At 43.0% G+C, this 10,692-nt stretch overlaps 1 long non-coding RNA gene across 1 annotated transcript; it reads right to left on the bottom strand.

Annotated features, from left to right (window-relative positions):
• Positions 1–372: 372 nt before the first annotated feature.
• LOC147356229 (uncharacterized) lies at positions 373–8,970 on the bottom strand. The gene is made up of 3 exons (XR_015143152.1): positions 8,631–8,970; positions 3,573–3,643; positions 373–1,216 (listed from the first exon to the last, which is right to left on the bottom strand). It is a non-coding gene; the product is annotated as an uncharacterized LOC147356229 (long non-coding RNA).
• Positions 8,971–10,692: the final 1,722 nt, after the last annotated feature.

Genomic DNA, 10,692 nt, shown 5'->3' with positions numbered 1-10,692 from the left:
TGTGTCTATTCTCTAGAATCTAGGACCTGAAAAGGATTGAATCTTACATATACCAAATAGCCCCTGGCATATAGATATTTGATTAAATGACAGGGAAATTGTAGCTTAATGTGTGAAATACTTTGGGTAGTGTTAGCTGTCCATCTTAAGAAAAATACCCTTAAATCATGAAAAAGACAAGCAAGCTAGTCAATTAGGAGCTCTGTGGGACTTCTGCCTGAGGCCAAGCTAGTCACTGGGATTCTTAAATCTGCAATTATTAAGAAGGAAAAAAAAAATCAATGTTTTAAAATAAAAAATCTAAAATGTAAGATCATAAAAACAATAGAGGAAACTTTAAGAAAATTAATTTTTTAATTTTGAAGCTAGGAAAACTTTTCTAAATATGACTTGAGTGCTAAAAGCTAAGAAAGATTAATAAACTCAATTACAGAAAAAGGAAATAACTTTTTTATCCATAGTAAAAACCATTATAAAGTCAAAAGACAAACTGTGAGAAAATATTTGACATTTCTATGACAAATAAAAGGCTTACATCGCTATGAGAAAAAGAGCTCATACAAATTCAACAAGAAAAAAAAAGCCATCAGTTGGGCAAAGGAAGTATAGGAATACAGAAAAGAAAATACAACTGGCTCTTAAACATACGAAAAGATGCTCAATCTTATTCACATGAAAAGTAATGCAAATATACACTACCATTTTTTAACCTATCAGATTTGCAAAGATATAAATGTTTGATTTATAGACACACAGAGAAGTTGGGAGAGAGGGGATAAACATCGTCCTACATCACCAGAGGAAGTGTAACTGATGTTCTTTGATAGACTTGAAAACACTCTATCAAAATTATGTATACACACACTTTGATCTAAAATTTCACTTAAAAAAAATTATTTATAAATAGGGTTGAACATACATAAAATGGTTTATGCACTGTTGTACATCATTAATTCATCATAATGTCATTTATAAATTCAAAAGATCAGTGAGTGAGTGAGTGAAGTCGCTCAGTCGTGTCTGACTCTTTGCAGCCCCATGGACTGTAGCAGCCCACCAGGCTCCTCTGTCCATGGGATTTTCCAGGCAAGAGTACTGGAGTGGGTTGCCATTTCCTTCTCCAGAGGATCTTCCCGACCCAGGGATTGAACCCAAGTCTTCCACATTGTAGGCAGATGTTTTACCATCTGAGCCACCAGGAAAGTCCAGAAACCACCTAAATCAGAAAGAAAATGTTTAGATCACTTACAGTACATTTATTTATACAATAAAATATGACACAGTCAGTTATTAAAGAGAATAAGGAAGTTCTTTCCATATTGACAGGAAATTATTGCCAAAATAGTTTCCAAATTATTGCCAAAAGGGCTTCCCTGGTGGCTCAGGCAGTAAATAATCCTCCTGCAATGCAGAAGACCTGGGTTCACTCCCTGGGTCAGGAAGATCCCCTGGAGAAGGGAATGTCAAGCCATGGAGTGTTTCTCCGTGGATAGAGAAGCATGGCGGGCTACAGTCCATGAGGTCACACAGTGTCAGACACAACTAAGCGACTAAGCACACACAGACATACTTAACAAAAAATCAAGGTGCAGAACATTGTTTATAGTATGCTAGTATTTATATAAACAAGGGGGGAAATATATGGGTATTTGCTTATAAATGCACACACCATCTCTGTAAGGATGCCCAAGAATCGAGTACTATTAGTTGATTGTTCCGGAGAAGGCAATGGCACCCCACTCCAGGACTCTTGCCTGGAAAATCCCATGGACGGAGGAGCCTGGTGGGTCGCAGTCCATGGGGTTGCGAAGAGTCGGACAAGACTCAGCGACTTCACTTTCACTTTTCACTTTCATGCGTTGGAGAAGGAAATGGCAACCCACTCCAGTGTTCTTGCCTGGAGAATCCCAGGGACGGGGGAGCCTCGTGGGCTGCCGTCCATGGGGTCGCACAGAGTCGGACACGACTGAAGCGACTTAGCAGCAGCAGCAGCAGTTAATTGTTAAAAGGGGAACTATCGTGGGAATGGAAAATAACCATAGTACCTCTTTTTTTTTGTCTTTTGGATATCGAATCATACAAACACACTACTTATTTGAAAATAAGTAAAAAATTAAAATTAAAAAAATGACAAAATACACTGACTTTTAACTCAGCCACCAAATAGAAGAAAATCTTATTTATAGGTACTTCTGGAGTCTTGATTCAATTTTTGGATAAACAAAAGAAGGCATGGTGTTATTCAGCAGCATTGTACATTTACAGCATGATCCCTAAGAGCTAACATGACTAGATAATCCTAGGTATAGAATGGAGAAAGTAGCATGGAAATATATACACTACCATATGAAAAATAGATAGCCCGTGGGAATTTGCTGTATGATTCAGGGAACTCACACTGGGGTTCTGTGACAACCTAGAGGGCATGGGGTAAGGTGGGAGGTGGGAGGGAGGTTCAGGAGGGAGGAGACATATGTATACCTATGGCTAATTCATGTTGATATATGGCAGAAACCAACAAAATATTATAAAGCAATTATCCTTCAATTAAAAATAAATATATGTAAAAAGACAGCAGAAAAAAAAGAAAATCCTAGATATAAACAGAGTCAGGAAAGGTGATATAAGTTCATGCATACGGTTTCATCCTATCTTAGACAGTAACGCCAGAATAACGGAGCTGTTCCATGAAAATTCCCTCGATGCCACTGACATGTGAGCTGGAATTCTGTCTTGATTGGATCGAGGCTATTTGAACCTAGGAGGAATTTATTCTTTGCATAGGTCTCAAATTTTTTCTTTTAATATGTTCTGTTCAGGCATCCTAGGACCCATCCCCAGAACTCGGGGATATCTTAGTCCAATGATTTGGCTCAATCAGCATTATCCAACTGATAGACACCTGCTGAGTATCAACTATGTCAAGGGATCATAGAGGATGAGGCACACGTGACTACTATGACCCTAAGTAGGCCATAGAGTCTAGTAGGGAGGTCAAGAAGGTGTCCTGGAGAACATTAGCCAAATGCTGGGCTAGGAGACATGCAAGTCTTAGAATGCTGGCCTGTGAAATTCAGGTGAGTCATATACCATTCAATTTGTATTTCATGTATCCAGCCTTTAGGCTACTGTCTCGTAGCAAAAGAGATGCAAGCATAGATAATTGATGTTTATTGTCTTTAAACGTCCAAGTAACCTAAGTGATGAAGGAAGATGGAAATAAGTGTGTCCTGCGGGGCTCGAGGTTCATCAGTGTAGGGATATAGCGCCACCTTGAGGCAGATGTTATGCTGCCGTTCTGGGCGTCCCAGGTTTCTGTAGCTTGACTGGCTGGTGAGAGGCACCTGCATTTTAGCTCACAGAACATTTTATTTTTTTATTTTTTTATTTTTTTTGCTCACAGAACATTTTAACACAGCAGTTTTCATGTATTCTGTCAATGATGTTGGGCTAGGCAGAGAAGGGGTAGGGCAAAGATCACGGCAGGAATATGAATGAAAGGAGCCTTGTTTAGAGCACCCCGTTTCTAATATGTTCTGAGCCCATTCAGTTTGTTTTATAATTGGGCTTACCTTCCCATTCCCAATCACTTTGGTGTGCTTTTGTACTTTCTTTTGTCTGTAAGTCGAAGTTATTCATAAATCTAAAGAGAAAATAATGTAATTAAAACTTGGTCTTGGATTTTGGGTTATTTGCTCAGTTGCTGGCCAAAGCAATCTATAGAAATAAAAAATCAGCATTTTTGCAGTTTAGAAAGAAGCATTTCAAGTATTCGGAGCCATTTGGGGAATTGTGGGAGGGCATTACTTAATGTGCCTGAGAACCGCATATTTAATTTTTAGAAATGATTCTGAGAGCATAAGCATCAGATAATCTAAGGAGAGAGAGAGGAGAAAAGGGAGGAAGGCGGTAGATGCAGGGACTGAAGAAAGAGAATAAGAAAATAGAGAAGTAAAGAATTAGGGAGAGGAAAGGATACAATGCAAAGGCAAACAAGAAGTGGGAAGAGTGGAGGCAAATCACAGCGGGTCAGAACTTACCCAAACCCATCCAAACCCAGCTGGCGTGAGACGGTGCTGTGTGATGCTGGCAAATCACAGCGGGTCAGAACTTACCCAAACCCATCCAAACCCAGCTGGCGTGAGACGGTGCTGTGTGACGCTGGCAAATCACAGCGGGTCAGAACTTACCCAAACCCATCCAAACCCAGCTGGCGTGAGACGGTGCTGTGTGACGCTGGCAAATCACAGCGGGTCAGAACTTACCCAAACCCATCCAAACCCAGCTGGCTTGAGACGGTGCTGTGTGACGCTGGCAAATCACAGCGGGTCAGAACTTACCCAAACCCATCCAAACCCAGCTGGCGTGAGACGGTGCTGTGTGACGCTGGCAAATCACAGCGGGTCAGAACTTACCCAAACCCATCCAAACCCAGCTGGCGTGAGACGGTGCTGTGTGATGCTGGCAAATCACAGCGGGTCAGAACTTACCCAAACCCATCCAAACCCAGCTGGCGTGAGACGGTGCTGTGTGACGCTGGCAGACATGTGATGGCACCATGGACGAGGGGCCCAGTCAAACGTTTGTTATCCGCTGAGTGCCTGGTGAATGGTGGCTGGGTTCCTTATCCATGCCGTCTGTGATTATGATCCCAACTTCCTCAAGCCCAGAGTTATCTCAGGAGTCCCATATAAAAACTCTAATCTTCAATCTTAAAACTGGAATGTGAGGGCATTCCAGAAATGTGGACAGAAATAAGCTTGCAATTCAGGGTACTTCCAAAATGGAACACCAGATGATTATATTGAAGGTGGATAACATGGATCAATTAAGCAAATAATTTTTAGTTTACGACCAGTAATCTGTTTAACTTGACTAATGAAATGAGAATTGCAGCTCTGGTTCTTGATAAATGGAATTAGCATGAAACTAATGAAAATAGAAGTTCATCAGTTAAAAGACATCTTCTAGGGATTTCCCTGATGGTCCAGTGGCTATGATTCTGTGCTTCCAACGCAGGAGACCTAGGTTCAATCCCTGGTCGGGAAACTAAGATCCCACATCACCACAACTAAGACCCAGCATAGCCAATTACAAAAAAAAAGACATCGTTTGTGCAAATATGGGAAATGTGAATCTAGTGGGAAGCTGCTATGTAGTATAGGGAGCTCAGCTTGATCTCTGAGATGACCCAGAGGAGTAGGGTGGTGGGGGTTTGGGGGAGGTTCAAGAAGGAGGAGATATATGTATTCATATAGCTGATTCACTTCCTTGTACAGCACAAACTATCATAATATTGTAAAGCAACTATCAGTTCAGTTCAGTTCGGTTGCTCAGCCATGTCTGACTCTTTGCAGCCCCATAGACTGCAGCACGCCAGGCCTCCCTGTCCATCACCAACTCCCAGAGTTTGCTCAAACTCATGTCCATTGAGTCAGTGATGCCATCCAACCATCTCATCCTCTGTCATCCCCTTCTCCCCCTGTCCTCAATCTTTTCCAGCATCAGGGTCTTTTCTAATGAGTCAGTTTTTCACATCAGGTGGCCAAAGTATTGGAGTTTCAGCTTCAGCATCAGTCCTTCCAATAAATATTTAGGACTGATTTCCTTTAGGATTGATTGGTTTGATCACCTTGCAGTCCAAGGAACTCTCAGGAGTCTTCTCCAACACCACAGTTCAAAAGCATCAATTCTTTGGCACTCAGCTTTCTTTATAGTCCAACTCTCAACTATACTCCAACTAAAAAAATACTGGGTGAAGAGCAAGACATAAGAGAAACTACACACTTTGAGGAGCCCAACTCTCAGTCACTTTGTTCTAGAGGAGTTACATATGTTATGGGAATTGGCCTCTGCCTCATACTTTAGAAATCAACAAAAGGCAAGTAAAACTCAAAATGAAAAAACAGCAACGCCATGCTTTGTGTGCTGCTGAGTATGTCTCTAGCATGGCAGCACTTCTCCAAATCTCTCTTCTGATTTCTATGCTTGTTAACTTCTGCGTCTTTGAAGGGCTCCTGAGGAGGTTTTATCTCTCAACAGTAACCCTCAAGCATTAAGATTTGAGATGTCCAGAAAAAGCTTCTCTGTTCTGGAAACATCTGCATTCCCCAAGCACCGGAGTTGTGTAAGAAGTGGGGTAAGACTTGGGAGTCAGGCAGATCTGAGTAGGAATCTGGTTCCTACACACCGTGTGTCTTTTATCTATTCTCTGAGCTTCAGTTCTGAAAATAACATTTGATGGTACTGACACATACTAAGTACTCACTAAAGGGTGGCTTTTGTGTTTTAGTCTAACTGCTGTCATGGGCTTCCTAGGTGGCTCAGTGGAAAAGAATCTGCCTGCCAATGCAGAAGACGCAGGTTCGATCCCTGGGTCAGGAAGATCCCCTGGAGAAGGAAATGGCAACCCACTTCAGTATTCTTGCCTGGAAACTTCCATGGACAGAGGAGCCTGGATGGCTACAGATCATGGGGATGCAAAGAGTTGGACATGGCTGAGCGACTGAGCACAGCACTGCAGCACCAGCTACTCTCACTGAGAATCTTGCTTTGGAAATTAAAAGCCATATTACTACCACACGCTGGGAGTACTGTGTCTTTGTTTTCCTGCTATTTGTGCTATATCCGTATTATATTTCATACATTTCATAAACTTGGGTAACTCTGGGCCTCAAGGACCTTTTTGTAGGACTCTTAAAGTTGTTTCAATGTTTCAGACTACTTTGAAATGAACTTAACATTTTAAGAAATGACGAAAAATATTTAAAGGATAAAATTATTCATTTCCATTTTTATAAGTGAAACTCTCTACTGTTAAGATGCCGTCTTTCTTATAAAATTCCCATCCTTTTACTACTATAAAAGGGGTGAGGGACTTCCCTGGTGGTCCAGTGGTTAGGAATCTTCCTGCCATTGAGGCGGGGTTCGATCCCTGCCAGGGAAGAGGGTTTGATCCCCGCTCCTGGAGGTTTTCACACGCCATGGGGCATCTAAGACCTCACGCCACCACTACTGAGCCCACACTCTAGAGCAAGCGCTCTGCAGCAAGAGAAGCCATCACAGTGAGAAGCCCAACCACCACACCTGGAGAGAAGCCCTGGCTTGCCGCAACCAGAGAAAGCCTGCACACAGCAATCAAGACCCAGCGCAGCCCAAAATGAATAAATAAATAATTTAAATAAAGGGGGGAGGGTAAGACTAAGTGACCATCAATGTGTATTTCCGCTAAAATTTTTTTTTGAAAAGCTCGTGACTTTTTTGAATGCCTCATGAAGATACTTTACCAAAACTTAATCCTCTTAATAAATAAATTTCACTGTCTATAACATTATGTTAAAACATTAAACCCATAAAACAGCAACAATGAAACCTACTTCAACTTTCTCATCTTTCTACTCCTTCCATTTCAATTGGACTTGCCCCTGCTGCCCGTGCAAGGCCAAGTTCAGACTGCTCTGTCTCCCTTTACTCCAGTCCACCCTGATCTTGCTAATCCCTCAACACAGATTCAGTGCATCTACAAATACAGTAATAGGACACTGGAAATAAGAGGAATTGGAGAAAACAAAAGATGTTCAAATTCCCGAGTGTCACAGCCAGAGGTGGATTTATCACGTAGTGAAGGGTAAGCCTCAGGGTCCCCGCCAGCATGTGCTCCTGCCCAGACCCTATTTCAATTTTAGGATTGTAATTCATATATTCTTTTCCTTAAGGAGAGCTCTTCCTTAGAAACCTGGATCAGCCACCTCTGGCCATAGTAATGTAAAAAAACCCCCACCACTTTTACTACGCCTAATAATGTTCTTGCCTTTTCTCTGCGAGGATTAGGTTAATAAACAAAAATACATGCGGTCATTCTACTCATGGAAAGGAAAAAAAAAAGGAAATCCAGCACATTCACGAAGGCAGGCCTTCTCAAAATGGGGAAAGTGGTTTTAGAGCGGAAGAAAACCATCACCTAACCAAGTAACGCCATCCTTCTGGGTGGGTCCTCCAGCACTGCCTGTGGGCAGCTCTCCAAGGCGCACTCAATGGGGAAAGAATGCTAGCTCACCCCTAGGGCAAAGGGGCAATTCAAGTCAAGAGAATTCACATGCACTTTTTAACTATTTTAAGAAAGGTCAGAGAAACAATGTCACCCCAAGGAGGGGCCGAGGCACTGGGGCTGGAAAGGAGGCCAGTCTACAGGGAGCCATGGGGACACAGCACACAGGGCTGATGGGCACTGGGCAAGAGAGCAGGCAGGGTGAGGAGGGTTAGGAGCCTGCTCTAGAGCCGGGAAGACCCCAGCTCCTTTACCTATCACCTAGGATGGTTTTGAGGACAAACGGATAATGCCCAGACAGACTGGGGAGCAGTCGCCAAGGGCACAGGTCCTGGAGCCAGTCCCGGTTAGAATTCCTGATAGCTGATTGACCATGGGCAGGTTTCTTAACGTCTCTGTACCTCAGTTTCCTCATCTGCAATATGGGGGAAAATCATACCACCTATGTCATAGGTCTCTTACAAGGACTAAAGGAGATAATACACACAAAGCACTTTGAGCCATACTTGGCATATATGCCTGCTGGCTAATAAAATTCTCACCATCAGCCCCTAGTGAGCAAGCAAGGTATCTGGGTACTCACTTGGATCAAGACACTGGTTCAGAACTGTCTGCTCTCCAGTCTGCCAAGGTGTGAAAGGTCTTCCCAGTGTCATGTTCTATCAGGAGAAATCAAAAGCCCAGCTCACTTGTCAGATTTTCTAACTGACCCCAAACTAAGATCAGCATCCTAATGTGAGGATGAAAACACAGGGCAGGTGAATTAAATGAGGCAGACTGGGAAAGGTCTAGGGTAGGATCTGTCAAATTTGAAAAATGCTTTCCCCTTTAAAGAGAAAAAGGCTCACTCACAGAACCTCTCCTATCCGCACTGTCAACTAACTAATCCTTATTATAATAATTATACTGCTACTCACATATACGCAGATAGAAAACTAGGATGAAGCTCCTTTAAAGCCCGTGTCATAGATTTAAAAGCAGAACAAAAATTACCAAATAATACATTCAAATTAAATAAGGAGAAAAAAAAGTAACACTTATTGAACACTTAGTATAGGCTTGAAAATTATGAAATTGCCACTATTCCATCATCTTGTCCTACAAAGATAGCAGTTTCGTATGGTTCAACCAAACGTGTGAGAGGCACTAAATGCTTTCCGTAATTCCTACAACACTATTATTACTGCCCCATTTTCTAAAAGGTGAGAAAACTGGAGCACCAAGAAACGAGGACACATTTTTAATTTTAATTAAAGTTTTTAATTAAAAAAAAATTGTCTTCAAACTTAAAAAATTTTTTATTTGGCTGTGCCATGTCTTAGATCGTCATTGCGGCACACAGGATCTTGTAGGTGCTGCATGTGGGGTCTTTGTAGTTGGGAGAAGCAAACTCAGTCATGTCATGTGGGATATAGCTTCCTGATCAGGGATCGAACCAGCCCCCCCGCATTGGCAGCATGCTGTCTTAGCCACTGGACAACTGGAAGTCCCTGGGGACACGTTAAAATCTTCTTCAGAACTGGCAGGTTCCCGAGAACTCATTTGCAGAACCCCTAGGGATGAACAGACACCTCTTTGGGAAGCTTTGGCCTAGGAGGCATGCAGCACGCTTCCTACTTCTTCTAGAGGAAGAAGCAGGCCCAAGAGTTTGTTCAGGCAGTGAGTGATAGAAGGATGACAAGTCAGGGACAGCATCTCCTGTTGGAGGGAGTGAAGTGAAAGTTGCTCAGTCGTGTCCGACTTTGCGACCCCATGGACTATACAGTCCATGGAATTCTCCAGTCCGGAATACTAGAGTGGGGAGCCTTTCCCTTCTCCAGGGGATCTTCCCAATCCAGGGATCAAACCCAGGTCTCCCGCATTGAAGGCTGATTCTTTACCAGCTGACCACAAGGGAAGCCCAAGAATACTGGAGTGGTTAGCCTATCCCTTCTCCAGGGGATCTTCCCAACCCAGGAGTTGCAACCGGGGTCTCCTGCATTGTAGGCGGTTTCTTTACCAACTGAGCTATCAGGGAAACGCCCTGGAGCTGGAGGGAAGGGGCCCCAAAGACCATTCTGCTTTCGTGTCTTGTCTTTGTTTGGGGTGGGACAGCCAGTTTTCCCGGCTGGTTCTCCCAGGAAGACAGGTGCTTGCCCTTCTCGGGATCAACAGTTAAGGGGCATAATACTACATTATATGACATTAACTTTAGAATGCTTCAATCTTACTTCCCAATGAGGCTGAAAGCAACTTGTGAGCAAGATCCAGACGTTACTCTTCCAGTGTGTCCTGTGTGATCCCGGGGAACATGTACATGCTTTAAAAAGACTCAGTTAATCTGCCCCATCACCAGATGGATTTCACCTGTGTGTTGATGGATTTCTCTAACACATCATCATACTTACGATCAAGTGACTGTTACCTAAACAGTGCTGTTACTGAATGACTAACAAAGGGTTGTTGTTGTTTAGTCACTAAATTGTGTCTGACTTTCTTGTGACCCCATGGACTGAAGCCCACCAGGCTCCTCTGTCCATGGAATTTTCCAGGCAAGAATATGGGAGTAGGTTGCCATTTCCTTCTTCAGGGCGTCTTGCCGACCCACGGATTGAACCTGTGTCTCCTGCACTGGCAGGCCGCTTCTCTATCACTGAGCCAGCAGG

The sequence above is a fragment of the Bos grunniens genome, chromosome 16 (assembly GCF_055505025.1).
Source record: "Bos grunniens cultivar Pamir isolate PY7600 chromosome 16, Bosgru_T2T1.0, whole genome shotgun sequence".
NCBI classification, from domain to species: Eukaryota; Metazoa; Chordata; class Mammalia; order Artiodactyla; family Bovidae; genus Bos; species Bos grunniens.
This window is presented reverse-complemented; position numbering and strand designations above follow the sequence as displayed.